The sequence below is a fragment of the Cheilinus undulatus genome, linkage group 10 (assembly GCF_018320785.1).
Source record: "Cheilinus undulatus linkage group 10, ASM1832078v1, whole genome shotgun sequence".
Classification (NCBI taxonomy): Eukaryota; Metazoa; Chordata; class Actinopteri; order Labriformes; family Labridae; genus Cheilinus; species Cheilinus undulatus.
The window spans coordinates 48,313,053-48,335,404 of record NC_054874.1 but is presented as its reverse complement, the minus strand read 5'-3'; the positions used below and the strand labels follow the sequence as shown (position 1 = coordinate 48,335,404).

The window sequence follows — 22,352 nt, the reverse complement described above, 5'->3', positions numbered from 1 at the left end:
TGTTGCTCTGATTGGCCCGTAAAGATGTGACAGACAGGATGTTTATCCAATCACCCCCTGAGTATATTTTCAAAGGCTCTCCCCTTTCCCAAACGCTGTGTATGAGTGGTTTACTGTGCCAGGTAGACTTACTACTAGAAAGATGTAAAACTCTGTACTAGTAGTAGTAGTAAACCTTTTTGGCCTTACTAGTTCCCCTAGTTAGACTGTCAGCTTTATTACTAAGGACTACTGGTGTAGTGCAGTGTAGTGTAACTGAGTCTTGAGCTGCACAATGGTTGATATCACTGATACCAAATAAATGCTTAAATGGCTTCCCATAGACCTTTAAAAACCGGCTTCCAATTAAGACTGGAACTTACAGCAGAACCTGAACACATGACAGTAAAATTAAACACCACGGACCTCGATCTAGATTAACATCAAAGTTCAGACTTTTTTACTTCATATTTGAAACCCTGCTTTGGTTTTTTGTGTCTCCTGTAAAAGGATGCCTTTAAACCGCTTTGTCCTAGATAAAAATGTTTTTCAGTGATTTATTTCTTACTCTAAATGAAAGGATTAAAGATGTCACATGTTTTGTTGTTCTGAGCCTAACATGGTTTTTCTTTATTTTAACACTATAAACTTGAATTTGATCAGTTTTTTCAAAGGCCCTGGAACCAGGGGAGAAAAGTGGCAAACAAATTGTGAAAAAGGGCAAAAATTGGAAAAAGTGGCAAAAAGAAGTAGCAAAAATGAGAAAAAAGTAAGAAAAAAATAGGTATGTAATGGATAAGGTAGCTTAAATGTGGGAAAAATGGCAAAAAATTGTGAAAAAGGGCAAAACATTTCCCTTTTTTTTTAGGTTTTCTGAGTGAGTAATGTTTCAAATTAAGACATAGAAGGGCCACAAATAATGACAAAAGAGCCACAGGTTGAGTATCACTGGTCTTAAGGGTTAAACAGGTTTAAACTACACAGTCAGAGCGTGAGTGTTGGTTTGAGCAGAACATGAAGGGAATAATCATCGGCCTCCATGTTTCCTGTCAGCACTCGTTCCTGTCCTTGTCTCTGACGCTGAGGAAAACGTGCAACTAACCGCTGGTGAACACGCGTCGACAGGAAGCAGATAGAGCTGCTTTTTCTCTCCGGACGCCCCCCCCCGTCCCTCCTCCTCTCAACCACGGTCTGCTTTTCCCATCGGCCCTGGAGCGAACACCTTTCAGGAATCCATGAGGTCATGGGAAACGAGTTGCTGAAAATTCATAACTGGGTAGTTTATGTGCGCCGAGCTCTCCGGTCGGAAACATTACACCGAGGATGTGACCGCCGGGCTCCCCACCGCCGCCGTCGTGAAGTATGAAACGGCTCTTTGTGCCCCTCGCAATTACCCGCTGTGATTAAAACATTAATAAAAACAGCAGCTCCTGAGCCTGGCCTTATCAGGAGGAAGAGGAGAGTAATTTACGGTGCTAATTCAGAGCAGCAGCGTCTCCTGAAGGTTTCTCTACGTGGTTGATCTCTGGAGTTCGTCTCTGATTCTCTCTGACAGCTGCAGGTGGAGGAATGGAGACCGTATACAGATGTACAGGAGGAAGATGACGGTCCAAAAATACAAATATTAGCGGCCAGATACGATGGCAAACAGATGTGGCTGCTGCTTCCTCCTCCACTGGAACAAAAGATATTTCTATGAAGGGGAACTCCATGTCTAACAGGGCCCTACATCTACAGAGCTGTAGAAAACTATTGTGCCCTTCCTCATTTTCATATTTTGCTTATTTGTCACACTTAAATGTTTAAGATCATCACATTAAGATATTAGACAGAGATAACCTTAAAAGAAACACATTATAGCACCATCTAGAGATATTCGAGAACAGAGAAGACATTTCTAAGGCTTTGGAACTCCAGCAAACCACGCTGTGAGCAATTATCCACAAATGAGGAAAACTGTGGACAGTGGCGAATCTTCCCAGGAGTGGCCGGCCTACCAAAATAACTCCAAGAGCGCATAGATGACATCCAGGAGGTCCTAGGAGAACCCAGAACAACATCTAAAGACCTGCAGGCCTCACTGACTCAGTTAAGGTCAGAGTTCATGATTCAACAATCAGAAAGAGACTGGGCAACAATGGCATCATGGGAGAGTTCAAAGGCCAAAACCACCGCTGAGCAAAAAGAACACAAAGGCTCGTCTCACACTTGACTTAAAACAACCTGACGATCCCCAAGATTTCTGGGAAAATATTCCGAGGACTGACCAGACAGAGGAGGAACTTTCTGGAACCCGAACCCTTACCCCTCTACAGCTCCACCCACTTTTGCTAAGTTACTAAATATGGCGACTGTTTGGTAAAAATGGAGGGAAAAACTTCAGCATGGAACATTCCATCATCTGCCTTTGATGATGTCATCCTGTGAAGTCTTTTGTGTTTACTTAAGGGATGACATCATCTTCAAAGGATGACATTCCATCCTTGCCTTTCGCACACAGGCCAGTCAAGACCCCAGTTGTCATTCCAGTCTAACCAGTACCCTACAGATTTATCAGCTAAATGCTACATCAGAGCATCCTTTAAAAGCATGTTTATGATAACATAAGGGAGAAAAGCTGTTAAACTAACACATTTCATCAGAAGAACATCAGACCAACAGTCAAACATGTGTGATGGTCTAGACCAGGACCTGGACCATGAATTCTCCTCTCTATCAGAAAATCCTGAAGGAGAACATCCTGCCATCAGTTCATGACCTCAAACTCAAGAGAACTTGGTTATGGAGCAGGACCATGATCCCAAACACACCAGCAAGTCCACCTCTGAATGGACTAAAAACTAAATGAAGGTTCTGGAGTGGTCTAGTCAAAGTCTGGACTTAAATCTGACTAAGATGCTGTGGCATGACCTTAAACAGGCCGTTCATGTTGGAAAACCCTCCAGTGTGGCTGAATTAAAACTATTCTGTAAAGAAGAGTGGGACAACATTCCTCCACGGTGATGTGACAGACTCATTGACAGTTATCACAAATGCTTGCTTCAGTTGTCGCTGCCAAGGATGGAACAACCAGTTATTAGGTTTAGGGGGAAGGACTTTTTCACATAGGACCTGGTAGGTTTGGATGGATTTATCCTTAATAAATGAAATCATCATTTATACAGTGAGTATTTACTCAGGTTATCTTCGTCTAATATTAACATTTACTTATGAAGATTAAAATCAGAATTATAAAGGAACAGTCGAGGTATTTGATGAAGGATAGGAGTCAATGTCACATCTTTTAAACTGGACTTTTCAGTCCTTGTTTTTTTTAAATATTGAACTCAAAATGAGATGTTCTGACAACAGAATCGACCTAAAAGCAGACTGACCTCCAGGGGGAGAAATGCACTGATGTCATGCAGCATGCGGTCACATCTTCAGCTCAGAAACATCAATTATATTTCAGAGAACGCCTACAACATGATCGCCACTAACAGGAATAATTGGAGATTTTCTTTCATGTGTAGCTCCTTTAGTTTGTAATTATGACTCCAAATATGACGTGAATCATAATTTAATTCAAGTTTATGGTGTTTAAAAAAACAAAAACCATGTTATGTCCAGAACCGAACACAAGACATCTTTAATCCTTTCATTTAGAGTAAGAAATAAATCACGGCAAAACATTTTGTTCAGGACAGAGCGGTTTAAAGGCGTCCTTTTGCAGGAGACACAAAAAACCAAAGCAGGGTTTCAAATATAAAGTAAAAAACGTCTGATCTTTGATTTTAGCCTCAATAGATGTCTGTGGTGTTTAATTTTACTTCATGTGTTCAGGTTCTGCTATGTTCCAGTCTTAATTGGAAGCCAGTTTTTAAAGGTCTATGGGAAGCCAGTTTAGCATTTATTATCAGTGATATCAACCATTGTGCAGCTCAAGACTCAATTACACTACACCAGTAGACCTTAGTAATAAAGCTGACAGTCTAACTAGTGGGACTAGTAAGGCCAGAAAGGTTTACTACTACTACTAGCAGAGAGTTTTACACCTCTAGTAGCTGTAATAGTAAGTACCATTAGTAGAGCATTTTTGCTATTACTAGTAGACTAAATGCAAATAAAGCAGTACTACAATCAACAGTCTGGCTTCTACTAGTGCTAGGTCTACTAGTACTAGTGGACATTTTGGATCATTGGTGGGCAGCAAGGGCCATACACAGCCTCTCCTCACTCAATGTGGCCATCAAGTGAATTCCACATACCAGAAAAACATTGTAAAAATGAGGAAAATATGATCAAATCTGCCATGAAAACACGAAAAACAAACATTCCTATAATTTTCTTTTCTAAGAGGTATGTGTTAGCAAGAAAATTGAATCTTAATTGGCTTTAAAAGAAGCAAATATAGTCTAAAGCAGCAAGAGAAGTGGCAAAAATTGGTGGAAAGACAGCAAAAGTGGGTCAAAAGTAGCAAAATAGGTGGGGAAATTATGAAAATGTAAAAAAAAAAAAATTCAAAATCAGAACCCAATAACAGCTTCACACACTTTTCAGTTCGTAATAATAGCCAATAATAGCCTTGCACGCTTTTCCACTCCAAAATGACGGAACTGTTAGCCAGCATGAAAGCTAGCACCAGTGCTACTGATCAAATGTGCACTTGACTGAATATCATCAATAAATCACAACTGGGTCATTCTCTGGGTTTATCAGGATCATTCTCTGGGTTTATCAGGATCATTCTCTGGGTTTATCAGGATCATTCTCTGGGTTTATCAGGGTCCATTCTCTGGGTTTATCAGGATCATTCTCTGGGTTTATCAGGATCATTCTCTGGGTTTATCAGGAGTCCATTTTCTGGGTTTATCAGGGTCTGTCCTCTATGGGCAGGCAAACTAGTAGCTCAAGAACACATTTTTAGGGTAGAAGTAATACATTTTTATGTGTCCTTGTAGGTCTTGTTACTGGTAAGACTTTCAGCTTCACTAATAAGAATTGTTCATTGATTTAATACTAGATCAACCCAATGGCTGATTAAACCAAATATCAAATAAATGCCTGAATGGCTCCCCATACATGTCAGTCTTGAAACCCTCTCCACCTGCAGGAGCGTCGGTGGTGTGACGTTTACATGGTGAAAGTAAACTGTCAGTCATGGTGTTAATCAGCAGCTCAAACTGCAGCTGAACTCTGAGCACACATGTTTCAGTTTGAGTCTCTGTGAGGTCGAAGGATGTGATCTGATCTGATCTGTTTCCCACGCCGCCGCCGTGAATGCTCACACGCACCAAAACAAACACTCAGAACACGGCGAGCGTTTGTTAAACGATTTGTTTTTTATTATTTAAGAACAATGGTGACATTTAGCCGTTTCTGTGACGCTCCCTGCTCTCTCTCCTCCACATGTGTTTCCCATCGCCTCCTCCCCCTCCTCCCTGGGTTAGCGGCGTTCCATCACACGCTCCTGCTGGGAATTGCGTTGGCCTGAACCAGGAAGTGGGGGAAAGTGGACGAGGGTGGAGGGCTGATAGAGGGCTGTTTGGTACACTGTGGGCTCGTACTGAGCATGCTCAGTGAGAACCCGGGAGCCTCCCCAGGGGGTCAAAGGTCAGGCTGAGTGCAGCAGGGAACATTGGTGTTCAATGCATTGTAGATGAGGGTCAATCAGCGGGGGAATGGGGGAGATAAGGGGGGAGGAGGGGGAGTTAAGGTAAGGATAGAGGAGCAGTTAGGACAGAGATGAAGGGCAGGTCATCATGCCTGAGGGGAGGGGTCTGTAACAGGTATGATGATGTCATCACTAAGGTCACAACGAGGAGAAAAACAACACGTGCTCTCAATAGATTCATGATCATTTTTAACAAATATTCTAACTTTATCAAACAAAAATAGAACAACATTTTCACCCTTTATCTAAAGAACTTTTTGGGAACAGTAACAACAGCTTTAAATACAAGAAACTATTTACTTTGGGTTATTGTGACATTTGTACATCTATAGGTGCTCTGTGATCTTTCAGTCTCTTAAATGGATATGCAAATTTTGTAGGCGTAGAATAAAATTTGTTTTCTCAGATTAAAGTCCAATTTCTGACCTCAATCTCAGAATTCTGACTTTGATCTCTGAATTCTGACTTTGATCCTTCAATTCTGACATTGATCTCACAATTCTGACTTTGATCTTGGAATTCTGACTTCGATCTTTTAATTCTGACTTTGATCCTTCAATTCTGACTTTGATCTCAGAATTCTGACTTAACCTTTAATTCTTATCTTGATCTTTAAATTCTGACATTGATCTGACTTTGATCTTTAAATTCTTACATTGATCTGACTTTGATCTTTAAATTCTGACATTGATCTGACTTTGATCTTTAAATTCTTACATTGATCTGACTTTGATCTTTAAATTCTTACATTGATCTGACTTTGATCTTTAAATTCTGACATTGATCTGACTTTGATCTTTAAATTCTTACATTGATCTGACTTTGATCTTTAAATTCTTACATTGATCTGAATTTGATCTCAAAATTCTGACTTCAAATTGATTTTTTGATTTTTGTCTCATTTCCATTGCCCTAAAACTCTTTGTATAATGCCACCTTTCATTTAAAGATATTAAAATACCAGTCGTCCCTTCACATTCTGGTTGCATTCCAGACTTACCAGGTTATAAACCCATGAAGAAGAACTGACCCTACTGTCGTGCTTCCTCCTTCCAGGTTACTCCCGTAACTCCAACAGCGTGTCTCCTCGTGGCTATGTGCCAAGCTCCACGCCACAGCAGTCCAACTATAACACCATCACGTCCACCATGAACGGATACGGAGCCGGGATGACCAACCTTGGCGTCCCCGGGTCCCCCAGCTTCCTCAACGGATCCACCAACTCTGCTTACGCAAGTGAGTCCGCTTTTAAATGTACTTTTATGAAGTGAACCTCATCCATGTGAGAGGCAGCGAGCGAGCAGGAGGGACGAGTCTGACTGTCTGAGAGTGAATGGAGAGATTTCTGTGGATCTAAAACACACAGAGCTCACAGTCTCTGCTCATTTATGAGGAAATACTGAAGATTTACCACTGAAATATTTCAGAGGAGGACATTTTCATTGGTGCTTGTCTGTGTCCTTCTTCATTTACTCTAATAATTGCCCACCAGGACACCTTCAGAATAAAAGCATTCTGTTCAAGTTTTACCTCAGAAATAACAAACCAGACTTTTATTGTGAAAAGCACAAACATAAAGAGTAACTATACCATATTTATGTTCCCTGTGACGTATTCCACTGATAAGGACAGGCATATCTGCTAGATCAAGGTAAAGATGACCCTGTATTGATCAGTGTGAAAGCCCTGACTTGTTAACACACTGAAATGAAAAATAAGCCGTGATGCTGCTAAGACATGGCTGCCATAGGTTTACATCGCACATAGACTTAGAAGATGAAACTCACTATCAACTCCATAGGCAAGCCCTCTATTCTTTCGATACTCAGCACCTGAGTCATGGCGCCCTGACTTTCTAACATGAACACTGTAATAAGAATAAAAAGGCCTTAGTCAGTGATAGCCATCATGTTGTTCTGAGTAGGTCTGAACAATTAATTGCAAATAAGATTAAATGGCAGTAAGGCCCACTGCAATTTTCTAATCACAGAAAATATCTCCTTAACATGTAATCTGTCAAAATACCAGTTTGATACCATTTTCTTGCAGCAGAGATTTTATGTTCTACACTTTATACAGCCATTCAAGTGTCTTTTTTTAGAATAGTTTACAAAAAATCCTGCGTTTCCTGTTCATATATGTTTTTCTGTATCAAAACGAGAATAATAGAAAAATGATCACCCTCTCGAGGATATCAAATTTGCTTTATGAGCCAAAATTGTAGGTAATTTTCAAATCGTTCATCCCTAGTTTAATTTAGGAACCTACAAATAGTTGCGTATTAAATCGTGACATTGGGAGAAAAAAAATCACAATTAGATTATTTTTGCAAATCATTCAGCCCTGACAGGTAAATACCATCACTGGATTTAGGCTGCAATCTAAACATGAAGGAACAGATTTCCAAGTCAGCATTTTTTCCCAAAAGTATTTTTTTTGCCCGTCGTATCTTGTTTTTTTATCAACTCCATCAGACACAAAAAAATCTATTTAAATTTTATTTTATTGGTTCAAGATGGATATCAAGTTTTCAGTTATTAATAAGAGTTAGTAATAAAAGGCGATATTTTCCACTATTTCTAGAATATTTGCTCACTCATTCAAAGTATCTCTGTTCATAATTTTCTAACTGAATCTTCAATATTAAACATTTTAAATAAGTTAGTGATGATTGCATGTAGATTCTGTAAAAAAAAAAGGTGGAAAAAAGCTTCATCTGATGAGGATAAAAAGTAATGGCTTAAATACACGTATTAAATAATCTGACAGAATTATCATAACATGACTGCAGATAAAGAATAACGATGAAAATAAAAGCTCTCTGCATGCTCTGATTAATACATAAATTAAATAAAATACATTTCAGTAATAATTAGATTCACACTTCCAGGTTTGGATTATTGCTCTTACACAAATATTTTGTTTCTCTGGTTGAGTTAAACTTGTCTATAGAATACAGTTTTTTGTTGTAATGATTGGTTCTGTAGTTATCAAAAATAAAACAATGTTTTAGAGAATCTAAAAGTATTAATTGGAGGAAAAATAGTTCTAGTGAACATATCAATTATAGATCCAAAAAGTGAGAAAATATGGTGGTCTAACATCCTGATCTGGATGTTTTATTGTCTACATTTATATAAATATATATATAAATATGATGCTCAGACGTGGTTGTTGTTCCAGAGCAGGCTGTAGTTTCTTGCTCCGATGCAGGCCGCCAGTGTCTCAGAATAATGAAGGAGAATAAAGCGAGAGTGTGCAGGAGGAGACGAGTCGATGCTTCAGTAGTTTGCGGTCGTCGGTCGTGTTGTTGCTCTGAAACTTTGATTAACTCGCCTCAAGTCGGAGCGGCTGCCTGGAAGGAGCAGGTGTGTTTTTGGAGAGCGGTAGAGTCGAAAGTCGCCCGCGGGGAGCGCTCCATTGTTTTGGCTCGTGTTTCAAAGAGCCGAGCGAGTCTCAGCGAGACTCGTTTAGGAGGAATCGAGCTCTAACCGCGTCTCCGTGCCAGGTGATGTTGTCGTCCCTGGCGACCAAACAAAAGGTGGGCTCGCATCTTGCCTGGCTGAGCTTCAGTTTCCTCCGCCGAGGCTACGACTCTGTGTGTTTGCTGTGTGAGTGTGGACCACGCATTGTTCACCTCCTCCCTCCTCCTCAGACTGTCCATCCTCCCCCTCCTCACCCCTCCTCCCCCCTCCTCTACTAACATCCTCACTGCATCCTCCTCGCTTTGAGCCGACCCGTCGATATCTGCTGGAGGAACACGGCGGAGGAGCCAAAACGCCGCCATCCAGGACAGACGGAGAGATGTTGGCATGGAGCGATAGCTCACATTTACATTTCTCCGTTTCATTTTACATCCTAGAATCACTGTAAAGTCTCTGCTCGTAAAGGAACAGTACAACATTTTCTTCTTCTGTGTCTCTGTGAGACGTTGAGGTGGACGTCTGTCTCATGTCTGTCATTAGAGTCAGAATGAAGATGGGAATCAGCACGTACAAGTTCAGAAACAGATAAACATGTATTACTCAGTAGGGCTGGGCAACATGTCAAAGGTTTTATCTTTATTTACTGATATGTCAGGTTATTGCAGGCAAAAAACACTGCCATGGCCCTTTAAACAGTGATGATCAAACCACGGCTAAAGTACCCTGAAAATATGAAAATTATTGACTCGTGGTTTTGATATATATACTATTAAAGAGTGACAATTGTTAAACTAAACTTTCTAACTAAAAATGAAGTACTATTGAAAGAGTTTAATAGTTTGATGCTAAGATCCATCCATCCATTTTCTATTGCACTTAACCTGTTGGGGTCGCGGGGGAGCTGAAGCCTATCCCAGCTGTCATTGGGCGAGAGGCGGGGTACACCCTGGACTGGTCGCCAGTGATACTAAGATTTTTAAACCTTTTCAAAAGGACATTACAGCCTTTAAATCCATGTTTCGAGCTGTGCCGCTTTTTAATCTAAGCCACTTCCACCCAATTTTCTAGAAGTCGCCTACTATGGTCTACTATTTGGCAAAAATGGAGGGAAAACGCCCCCAACATTCCCAGCTTCACCAACATTTCGTCCTCTGCCTTTGATTATGTCATTCTTTAAAGATTATAAAACATTCCATCCTTGGTTTGAATATGATGTCATCTTTTAAAGATTATAAAAAATTCCATCCTTGGTTTTGAAGATGATGTCATCCTTTAAAGATTATAAAACATTCCATCCTTGGTATAGCGGCCGATCCATCCAAAATTGAAGCCGCTGCAGGCTAAACACGGGAGTCAAAGTGATGACGCGCACTCCTTACTTTATCGCACCAAACCCAGTTTATTTACATAGCGCTGCATCTTATCATTTAACAACTTTACCGAACAAAACCCGGTAATAGGTCAAACTTTAACCAAGAACGTGCGGTCAACAGAAAATGTCCTCCCTGTGCTCACCCCACTCCAACTTCCAGCAGAAGCACCCCACAGGTGCACAGGTGAAGTAAATTAACTGATCACCACCGTGCCACCAATCACCACACCCACTAATCCGTGTGTAAACCAAAACCCACCTACACCCAAAGGCATCTCCAAACTTACATGTTTGGCTCCTACACTTGGCTTGAATATGATGCCATCCTTTAAAGATTATAAAACATTCCATCCTTGGCTTTGAAGATGATGTCATCCTTTAAAGATGATAAAACATTCCATCCCTGGGGCACAGATGGTCCCTAGGTTAAGTTGCACCCCATCCTTTTAAGTTTATAAAACATTCTGCCCAGGTTCAAGTCCAGCCTGCGGCTCCTCTCTTGCATGTGTCTCCCTCACTCTCCTTTTTCTGTTTCTAACCCTACCCACTGTCCTCCTCTATCAATTAAAGCATAAAATGCCCAAAAATAAATCTTAAAAAGGCAGAGCCAACATAGCATGGTGGACGTTAAGAAGGATAAAAGCTCATTTATGCTCAACACTGGATATGCATGCAGTTTAAGATGGAATTTTCCATGCATTCATTTCATCCATATTTCTGCACGTTCTCTCAGATGTATTGGGAAAAGATCAAGTGTTGCAAAGTGGAGGGAGCATAAATGAATGTTTCCCACACTATTGTGTAATTCAGACCATGCTCTCTCTTTTGGTTAAAAATGTAGTTCAAGATTTTTAAGGCCTCAGAAATAACGCCACTTTTGTCAAACCTAGTACCTTGAGACATGAGAGAACTTGTGAAAATGTTGAACTGTTCCTTTAATCAGACGCTCACAGCCTCAGCGAACATGTGGCGAGCTGAGGTGGTGTGTTTTTAGGAGACGCCTGCCTCACACACTCACACAAGCACGATGGCTCTGCTGCTGCTGCTCTGAGGTTGGATCAGGTTGGTTTTTCAAAATAAAAGTCCTTCAAGTTATGGATCAACTTTGCCAGGTGTGAGCATGACCTCGGCAGGCCCTCCTCCTCCTCCTCTTCATCCTCCTGCATGCTCCGCCTCATCTCCATCGCTCACTCACCTCCTCTGTCCGTCTGCTCGCTCCCTTCCCCTCCCCCGCCCCCCCTCTGCTCCGTATTCATTCTCTCCTGTCCATATGGTTTCTGCAGTCAAACAGAAGAGCGCCTTCGCCCCCGTCGTGCGGCCACAGACCTCCCCGCCCCCCACCTGCACCACCACCAATGGCAGCAACCTCCAGGGTGAGCATCCCACCCCCCCTCCCGCCTGTCAGCACCCCCTTCCCTCCTGGACAGACGGCCAGCTGTAATGATGATTTTAGAGAGACGGAGGAGGACAAAGTTGATCCATAACTTCTGGCACACAGTATTAACTCTCTATATATCAAATGTGTTGTTAATGAGTCCTACTGATAAAAAAATCACTTTACAGTTTAAAGTATGTGTGTGATAAGCACATAAACGTCACAGTCTTTATCCAATCAGACTTCTAAATTCATCCATCTGTCATTTTAAAGAAAAATAACCACCAAACCTCTTCGTTTTTCCTAGATAATAATTATTATCAGTAGATGTGACATTTCTGCAGATATTTACAGCCCGTTTATTGACTGCAGAATATACAATAAACTATTTCAATATTATAAATCCACTCTTTTGTCACTTTGATTTAACTGATACATAAAAGTCTGATTGGTCAGTTGATTAGGTCTTAGCAAGAGAATTAGGGCCACTGAAGAAAATATCTTAAGAACCAAATTTAGTTTGGAGAAGTCTGAGATTAAGGCCAGAATTTTGGGACAAAAGTTGGAATTCTGATATCAAGTCAACATTTTGATACTGAAGTTGGAAATTTTCGGACGAGAACCAAAATTCTGAAATTAAAGTCAGAAAATTTGGGAATAAAGTCAGAATACGGATTGAAATCAGAATAGTTTATAAATCAAAATCAGAATTCTAAGGAAAAAAAATCACAAATTCTGACTTAGATCTCAAAATTCTGGCTTTGATTTTAGAATTCTGACTTTGATCTCAAATATCACTTTGATCTCAAAATTCTGACTTTGATCTTAACATGCTGACTTTGATCTGAGAATTTTTACTCTTATTTTACAATTCTCACTGATCGTAAAATTCTGACTTTGATCTAAAATTTCGCCTTTGATCTCAGCCATCGGACTTTGATCTTCAAACTCTTGTAAACAGACACACATGTTCACATCCTGCAAAGTTTAGATCTCTTGTTTTTTTGTTTATCCAGTATAACGTTCACTGTGGTCTGATTGGCTTGTCTTATTTTGTCTTTGGTGTTTCCCCAGCGATGGCCGGTCTCATCGTGCCCCCCATGTGAGGAGGACTCTCTCCATCAGACCCCTCCTACCCTCCAGCTTGGATAACTCCGCCCACCTGAAGCGCCACTATGATCAACAACAACAGACAATCTGCCCACCCTGACTTACCCAGAATCCCTCTGTGCAGCAGGATAAGGACTTTTAAACATCATCATCACTGTGGTTGCTGTGGGACTGAAACTGAAGCTGCCGCAGACGCTCGACAGGAAACAGGAAGCGTGACGTCTGCAGCGGCTCCACGTGGTGGCGGAGCTCCATAAACGGGAGGGGGGCGGGGTCTGCATTAATAATGTTGTGAATATGAAAAGTTTGACTTCAGAAGTCTGAGAGACCGAACACGTCTCAGATCAGTTTGAACCACTGTGAGACAGAGAGGAGGCGTGGCCAACCAGAGCTTCTGATCACCACCATGACATAACAGAGGAACATAAAGATCTCATTGGATAAAAACCAACAATCAGGTTTTAGATATTTAATGGTACAGGCAGATCAGACAACTAATAAAGTCTCCCTTAACTTTAATTTTTCACTCTAAAAGTGTCCAACTGTAACATGTCACAGTTAATCAGTGTTAAAAACATACAGTACTGACACGTCTATGATGGCGCCCAGTCCTCCAGGTCACGGTGATCAAAGCAAAACAGATGAGTTCTAAAAGAATTCTGCATACTTAGTAAGCAAACATTAAAACACAAATACAACAACAATCTTTTCCTTGTAATGACTCTCAGATAGGGCCCCTTCAGGGAGGTTTCCGACTGTCAATGCAAAATAAGCACATTTTGGGCCACCGCTTTGGCCAAGTTTATGTATATGATATATGATAAATGATATGTCATATTATACATCTGACACAACATAACATTCCTTTGGCCCTAAAAGGCTACTGGATGAAGTGTGCATGATGTCAGCCAACTGGTTTCTGAAGGAGGTTTTTGCATCCAATCCACAGTGGGAGCCCCGCTCCTCACCAGTTCCAGCCACTTTTCCAAACCATGGACTACTGTTTTGCAAAATGGAGGGAAAAACATCCCCTGCCTCACCAACATTCCATCCTCTGTCTTTGAGGATGACATCATCAAAGCTTATGAAGCAAACTATCATTGGCTTTGAAGATGATGTCATCCTTTAAAGTTTATAAAACATTCCTTTACTCTACCTTTACCTTTACTCTGCATACATTCTATGTACAGTCATGTCAGCCATGCCCCTAATTACCAATAACCCATATCCTATATCTTCAAACCAAAACTGACTAGTGATAATACAAGTGATAATAAAATTAATAGATAATGAAATTCACAAATTTGAAAAACATGAGTATACATCTCCTCTAGATTATTTTAAGAACACAGATACACCAACGATCTCTCCCTCATATTTTCTGTTCTTTGGTGGCTACTTTTGGAAAAGTGGGTCGAACTGGTGAAGAGCAACTTTTCCACCAACTTTTCCAAAAATTGCCAACTATGGTCTATTTGGCAGCAATGGAGGGAAAGGCTCACAACATCCCCAGCTTCACCACCACTCCGTCCTCTGCCTTTGATGAAGATGTCACCAAACCTTATGAAACATTCTATTTTTGGCTTTGAAGATGATGTCATCCTTTTAAGCTTATAAAACATTCCATCCTTGCCTTATGCATACCCACAATCATATAAGCCATGCCCCTAATTATGCATAACTGGAATCCATCTTTAAACCAGAACAGACGCGTCCAGTGTTTGACTTCGTCAAGGTTAATATTTTTTATTTTCCAGGTTCTGGTCCACTAAAGTCTCATTTTACTTGTTTTTGAGTCTCATAAATGTAAATTCAACCCAATGAGGACATGAGAACCTCCTGATGTTTTGTGTCTCTGGATCAGAAGCTCTCGCTGGACCCTGCACCGAGTTGGACCGAGTCCATAATGGAGTAAAAATAAAACTCTTTAAACCTTTTACAAATCTGGATGAGCCGTCAGACGGCTTCTGGATTTGCTTTTTTAAAATCAGAAATCTCCTTTTTTCGTTCCCCCAGAACCCGCGAGAACTCAGACTTCCTGATGAAACAAGCATTTTCTTTTCTGTACCATAGATTTTAACAATGTTTGTGTCTTTTATTTTGAAAGGAGGAAAACGCAGGAATTTTCTAAGAACAGACGACGTGCCGGGAAGAGGAAAGAGCAAATGTTGGAGTCTGAAAAGGCAGCCCATGGTTTTCTTTGGTTTTATTTTGAAAGTCTCTCATTTAAACTCCAGTTTAATAGTTCTGTTTCCTGGTGTGTCCGGTGGTAGACTTAAAGCGGACTAAGCTTGCGGCAGTTTTCCTCACATTTAGGTCCAGATCTTCTCGTTCTTCTTCTGATTGTGCTTATTTTCTATGTATTTATAAAGTATGTTTTGGGGAGTTTCTTTTTGTGATTTAGGCTTGAATGATAGTCTCAAATATATATGTAAACACATTTGATGTCTTAATACCTTTTAGATATTGTAAAAAGAGTGAACAAGTGAGAGGATTTTGTAAAAACAAAAAACGTCATGACATGGTCACCCTGTTTTTGAAAGCAGGACGTAAAAAAAACGCTTTCATCACTTTTGTATAAAAGGCTTTTTTCCGATACGATATTTAACTTTTTGTAAACAGCATCATTTGTGTTTCCCCTGGTTCTTCTCGTCCTTTGTGTATTATTGTGAAATGTATAATCATGGTTATTTCTTAATGCACTATTTTTTCTGTTGGGGCACTTATTAAGAGCAATGCATCTTAGCAAAAAAGACAAAAAAAGCTAAAAGTCGACAAAAAAACAAAGAAAGCTAGAACAATATGCACCAATATGTTTTCCTCTGTGGCTCTGAGGCCACAGAAATCCTTGTCATGTGAAATTTTTTATATTTCAGAAGCTTATAATGTCATAATATTCCTCCACTCTTACTTTTAAACCGAGCGTATCTTTTGGTTTTCGGTGTTTAAAGACGATATTTTATCCATCGTAATATTCGACCTGATCCGTGTCTTTGTGTTTTTTGGTGAGAATGATTGTACGATTTTAAAAACAGGAAGCAGATTTTTAAAAACCACTCCCAACGCCACAGGTGTTTTGGATCTCAAGGGAACTTCCATAAATGTTGGTGTTGTCGTTGATGGTGCTGTTCTCGTCGCTGCACACAATCCCAGATCGTTTACTTATGCAACCGTGTTCCTGCTTGGACGGGCTAGCTCGCCGTCCGCGCAGCTGTGGAAACCTTAGGAAAAATGAAAAACAAAAAGTCATGTTTGATACCTAACCACCCTTAGGAGCTGTGTCCTAATTCAGGGGTATTTGGAAAGCCCTTTGAGCGTTTATTTGATATTGATGATATCAGCCCTTGTGTAGCTCTACTAGTACTCAATTTTGACCAACTAGTACACAACTAAGCCTTACTAGTAGAACTTAAGTGTTACTAGTAGTACTAGTTAGGCCAAAAATACCCACAAAAAAATCTATGGAAAGCCCTTTGAGCATTTATTTGATATTGGTGATATAAATTGATGTGTAGCTCTACTAGTACTCAATTTTGACCAACTAGTAAGCAACTAGGCCTTACTAGTAGTTCTAGTTAGGCCACAAATAGCCACAAAAAATCTATGGAAAGCCTTTTAGCATTTGTTTGATATTGGTGATGTCAACCACTGTATAGCTCTACTAATACTCAAGTTTGACCAACTAGTACACAACTAGGCCTTACTAGTAGAGCAAAAAGTGTTACTAGTTGTACTAGTTAGGCCAAAAATAGCCATAAAAATGTATATGGAAATCCCTTTATTGCTAATGGAGCCGTTAGCAGACTATCAGGTCCGACCCTAATAACGGCCCCACTTCCGTTGTGTTGTGAGTTTTTATTTGCATCTGCTGCACCAAGTTGTTGTATTTTTGTGCTGTTGTGGAATCTGGTTGCCTCCGCGCTGTGCCAAGTTTATGTATCCTTGCGCGGCGCTGAGTGTTTGTATTCATGCGCTGCAGCAAGTTTTTGTATTTGTGTTTTTCTCAAATGTCGTCGTGTTTTTCTTTTTGCAAAGTGTTTTGAATTTGCATTCGTGTGAGACTTCTTGGCCACCGTACCTTTGGGCATTTACTTATAGGGTACAAAGTGTTACTTGCAGTACTAGTAAGGCTACAATATAGCAACTGGTGGTGCTAGAGGACTTTTTAGCGTTCCTAGTCATAGTAGTAAGCCTTAAAATGTCTGTTAGTACTACTAGTAAACTGCCACCCTATAAGTAGTACTGGGAAAACTAAAATTGCCAAAATTGTCTTCTTGTACTACTCGTAGAGTGATTTTGACATCTACTTATGGCATCTTTCTGAGCGGCAACTGGTTGCTGAGCTTCGACCAGCTGAGATGTAATTCTGCACTTTAATTTAGATTCCAGTCACCCAACTAAAAAAGATTTACATGTTAATATTCTTATATCCAAAATGCCTTGCATAAATAATACAAAGTGATCAAAACCAAAGTAGACGAGGGTGCGAAAGCTTGCTCAGACAGGACTTTGCTACATTTCAGGGGGAGGAAGAGGCTAATGGTAGCGGCAGAGCTAGTGAGGCTGACGTCTTGGTACTCCATACAGCTACTGTGAATGGACTAGAAGACATTTTTGCTCTTCCAGTAGTACTAGCAAACATGTTTAGTGCTACTAGTACTAATCTGGTTAAAAGCATCCTTCTAGTACTACTAGTAACACTTCTGGGCCCTAGTCTTACTCTAGTAGGCTAAAGTTTGAGTCCTTGTAGATCTACACAGTGGCTAATATTACTGATGTTAAATAAATGCTCAACGGGCTTTCCATAGGGGCTGTATTCTTCGAGGACCAATCATGTCAAAGGCAGTCGCATTTTAAGGAAACTTCACGCTAGTCCTTCTCATTTCTGATTGGCCTGATTGCTCTTAAAAACAGTGAAGGGCGTTTTCTTCATTGGCCGGGTTCTTTAAAGGATGCTACCCCTGAACGGACGCTGTCTTCTATTGTCTCTTAACAGAGTTTAAGTTCTGTAGATTTGGTTTGTTTGAGGTTTTTGTTCGAATCATTTGGTGAGTTTCTCTCCTCTGAGAAGTTTCTTGTTTTGCACCAAACTTCTGACCCTCAGGTTCTCAACAACAGCAGAAAGTTTGCATTATTAGCTCTGATTTTAAAGAAGATGATTTAGCAGCAATGTCTGCAGAGAAAAGCATCCTGATTTTTCTGAACAGCATCCCCATCCCCATTCTTAAATTTCCATCAGGATCACTAGAGTATCTTTATAATCTAATCCCCATTAATGAGAGACAAGATCCCAAATTTAGACCAAAAACCTGATAAAAACTTTGAAAATCTGCTTTATCTCATCCTGTAACTCCTGAAAGACACTCCAGTCTCTGAGCTTAAAACCAGAAATAGGAATGGAATAAACTTTTCACTTTATGCAAAATCGAGCAGCACTGATGAAAACCTGCGGTCACAGCCCAGCGTCATTCGTACGTCGTCATGTCGTTGGCGTACAAAGGAACGTCGGTCTTGTGTCTGTAGGAGAAGCCATCACACCCACCGACACTAACAGAACCACCCTACACAACCACACTCCGTCTCTTCAACCAGCTCGCTCAGTTTGTTTTTCGTCCACCATCGTAGAGTGTTTGCTTCTCACCGTCCCGGATTCAGCCGAGGTTTTAAAAACTGCAGAGAATACTTTCTTGGATGTTTTACTTCAATGTGAACGAGGGCAGAGGTACTGCATCTTTGTGAAATATAAAATATATCATCAAAGTATATCAAAGCACAATGTTTAATTAATGTCTTTAGAATACGAAGAAGCGGGGCAGGAAACAGCCCTCGGGGTTTTTCTTTCTGTCTCTGGCCATGCTGTAAATAGATGCATGTTTTCGGTTCCTTTCTGTTGGTTTTTCCTGTGATCAGTGCTTTTTGTACAGAAACAGTCTAATAAAGATTACATTTGGCTTGAAATCCAACATGTTTTTGTTCTCTTTACTGTCACCAAGTTTAAGGTTGAAGAGTTTTAAATTTTCGCTGTTTGGGAGTTTTAGTCAAAAGTATTAGCACTAACATTCTTTTTTATCTCACGCTAACTGTTCACAATGCATCCGTTAAAAATCAATTCTCTGTCCTAAAATATTTCAAACTTTTACATCTTTCATTTTCAATGCAGACGAACAGAAGACTTTCTACTGACGAACATCTGACGAACAGTTTTACCTTCCTGGTAGAAGTCCAAGATTTAAATCATAGAAGTGGAAATGATTAATGTTGAATTCTGTCTGATTTAAACGCCAGGCTGACAAGCTCTGTGAACGTATAGAGCTTAAAAAGTAGTCCATTTAAGGAAAAGCCTTTTGATTTAAAAAGCTGTAAATTCATCAATAAAGAGCTTTAGAGAAAAACTTAAAATTTTGTATTTCCAAAAGGTAAAACTGTCTAGAAAAAACTTTTTTTAATTTACAAAAAAGGAATTATTTTTGGAAAAATGTACAATTTTTTGGTTTAAAATTTTACACACACACACACACACACACAAAAATCTAAATTCTAGACTTCAGAAAGTCAGAAATTTCAAAAAGAAAGTGAAACGGTGGAGTTTAGAAGGTTTAACTTTAGAGAAAATCTCAAAATTTAAATTGTTAAAAAAAAAAGTTGTACATTTACAAGAAAAACCTAGAAATTTTCACGTTGAAAAAGTCTCAGAAATTTACACACCAAAAAAACAAAAAAACAACAACAAAAAAACAAAACAAAACAAAAAAAAACAAATGCTTCAAATGTCTATCTGGAAAAAAATTTAATAGTTGCAGTTTCAAAAGTTGTAAATTTCAAAGCCAAAAAAAGTTAAAATTAAAAAGTTGCAAATTTATTTGGAAAAAAGTTTTTTTTTTTTTTAAAGAAGTCATTAATTTATCAGAAAAAATAGAAAAAAAATGTTGAAGAGAGCTATATAAAAAAAGGACATCTTCCCCTATGATTCCTTGTCACTTCCCTCTTTGCCCGTTCTTCCCATCTCTATGTGAGTGACAGAGAGGAAAACAGAAACAGTGCAGCGCTGCATCCCTCGTCTGCTGTCAGGAAATGACAACAGCATTCACCGATATTTTCAGGCTGATTAAGTCGCTGAAGCTTGCTCAGATTACATCCAGTAAGGATTCTGTGTGAGTTAGCTGCTGTCATTTATCTGATGTTGGATTCTTGGACTGGGACTGAAAATTACAGCCCAATAGAAGTTTTTGACGTCAAAATTTGGGACTTTAAAACCCTAAAATTGCATTTTTTCATGTATGTTTATGTTCAGATAAACTCAATAATTTAGATTGGGTTCTCAGAAATTTAAAACATTATGTTGAATTTATTCCTCAAAAATAAGCAGATCCACTTATTTTCTAATATTTGTGAGGTCCTTTGTAATCATTTGTAAATTTGGACCATTATGATGTTTCAAAACAGCGCCATCTGCTGTTCTTTGCTTTTCCAAACCTCTCCTGTGGGGATGAAGATTTTTCTTGAAATATCTACAGACCTCTGCCTATTGATGAGTTTATCTGTAATGGCTGAATAAAAATCCAATAAATGTTAGAAGTCTAACCCCCATAGAGCAGCTTAGTGCTAAAAACCACTAAAATCTGTTTTTCCAGCAAACTCCTTGGTCCTGAATGTTCCTTGTCTCTGACAGAAAGTTTCCTTCAAGGTCAGATAGGAGCTTTTGAAGACCTGGAGGTCAGTGGTGATCTTTATCGGACCTGCAGCTCTGAACAGGAAGTCTGGAGTCCATCTTGGAGGACCAGAACAGTCCAGTATCAGCGTCTGCAGCAGAGAGGAGGGGTCTGTTGGCAGAGCATTGGCCTGCTGGGGCTTCCATACAGGCACAATTTACTCCAAATCCACCGTCAGCAGCGTCCGTGATGAGTAGTCAAATCAGTTTGTTGAAAACACGCCACTCGTTAGCGGAGAGCGACGCCCGGGGCTGCGAAGAAAAACCTCGGACAGCCTCCCTGAGTCTGCACGTCCTCCGCCAAACTCCGACTGCTGCTGCCAGAGCAAGCTGAATCCAAACCAAGTCATATTCCCCCAAAGAAGACGAGCTGAACGCCGACCAAGTCATATTCAGCAGGAGAAGAAGTGCTGCGCTGTTGTTAACAGTTTGGACACATCGTGATGGATCGCCGCCTCAGAAACGCTCGGTCAGGACTTCCTCTGGTCCGATTAATGGAGAAAAGATTGGCTGGAAAAGCTGAGAGAAAAAGAAGGAAAGTTACGGGAGGATCTCAGAGACCCTAAAACTTTTAACACGTTTAAGTTCATCAGTATGAATATAGTACTACCAGCATGCACAGCTATGGAGTCAGTGTTGTTACAAATTTTAACACTCGTGATCAAACCTTCTCCTCTCATTCAGGACAATTCTGGTTCAAATTAACTCTGATTTTTCTCTCAGTATTTGAAACTTTCTCTGCTTCAAACCTATGTCTTTGATTCATTGATGGACCAACCAATAGGAAACAGGTAGAGAGGATGGACCAATCATGTTAGCTCAGCTGATCTTTGCTTTCATCTCACTAAGATAGTCCCAACATTCTGTCACACACACACTCATCATCTCAGTCCACTTCTAAGCCCTATAACTCCTCCTCAGTTCCTCCTACAGACTTTGTTTTAGCTTTAACAAGTCAAATATTTATTCAGGTGTTTATGCTGGATTCACTGTTTATCTGTCTTTGACAGATTTTTAATAATTACTGTTAAAGTTTGATGATGATTTTTGGCTCTCAGACTTATACTGTGTGTGTGTGTATGTGACAGAATGTTGGGACTCTCTTAACATGCCGACCAGATTGACAGGATTTGGTCTTAAATCATAAACATCAAACATGTTACCGAGGAAAATATTTTATAAGCTTCAACGAAAAAAAAAGGCCTTTTTTTTGTTTCTTTTTTTGGCTAAATTTAACTTATTGACTCAATTTTTCTTAAACATAAATTAACAACTTCTAAAAACTTCAAATGTATTGATTTTTTTCTACTAAATAGAAGACTTTTTCAAGTTTTTCTTGTCTACATTTGATCACTTTTGCACACTTTATAATGCCAAGGTTTTTTTTTTTTTTTCACTAGATGTACTGGTTTAAACTCAAAATTTTGTTTTCTCTAAATTTTTCAACTTTGTAAACTCAAAGATTTTAAGAATTTTTGTCCTTAAATTCATAAATTTTGATTGTTTTTCTCATATGTAGATGTTTTTTTAAAAGTTCTCTACAATTTAGAATTTTTAAATATTAAAATATTTCATTGTTCTCTAAAATTTACTAGTTTAACTCGAAATTTCAAGTTATTCCTCTGAAATTAACAATTTTTTAAACTTCAAAAGTTATTCTTTTTTTACTAAAATTTATATATTTTAAAATTCCAAATTTTAAATTTTTTCACATAAATTTCTGAGTCTTT

General features: G+C 39.5%; 1 pseudogene; it reads left to right on the top strand.

Moving 5' to 3' along the window:
• LOC121516234 overlaps positions 1-18,860 on the top strand; it is a 227,414-nt pseudogene extending 208,554 nt beyond the window's left edge.
• The last annotated feature ends 3,492 nt before the right edge of the window (positions 18,861-22,352 follow it).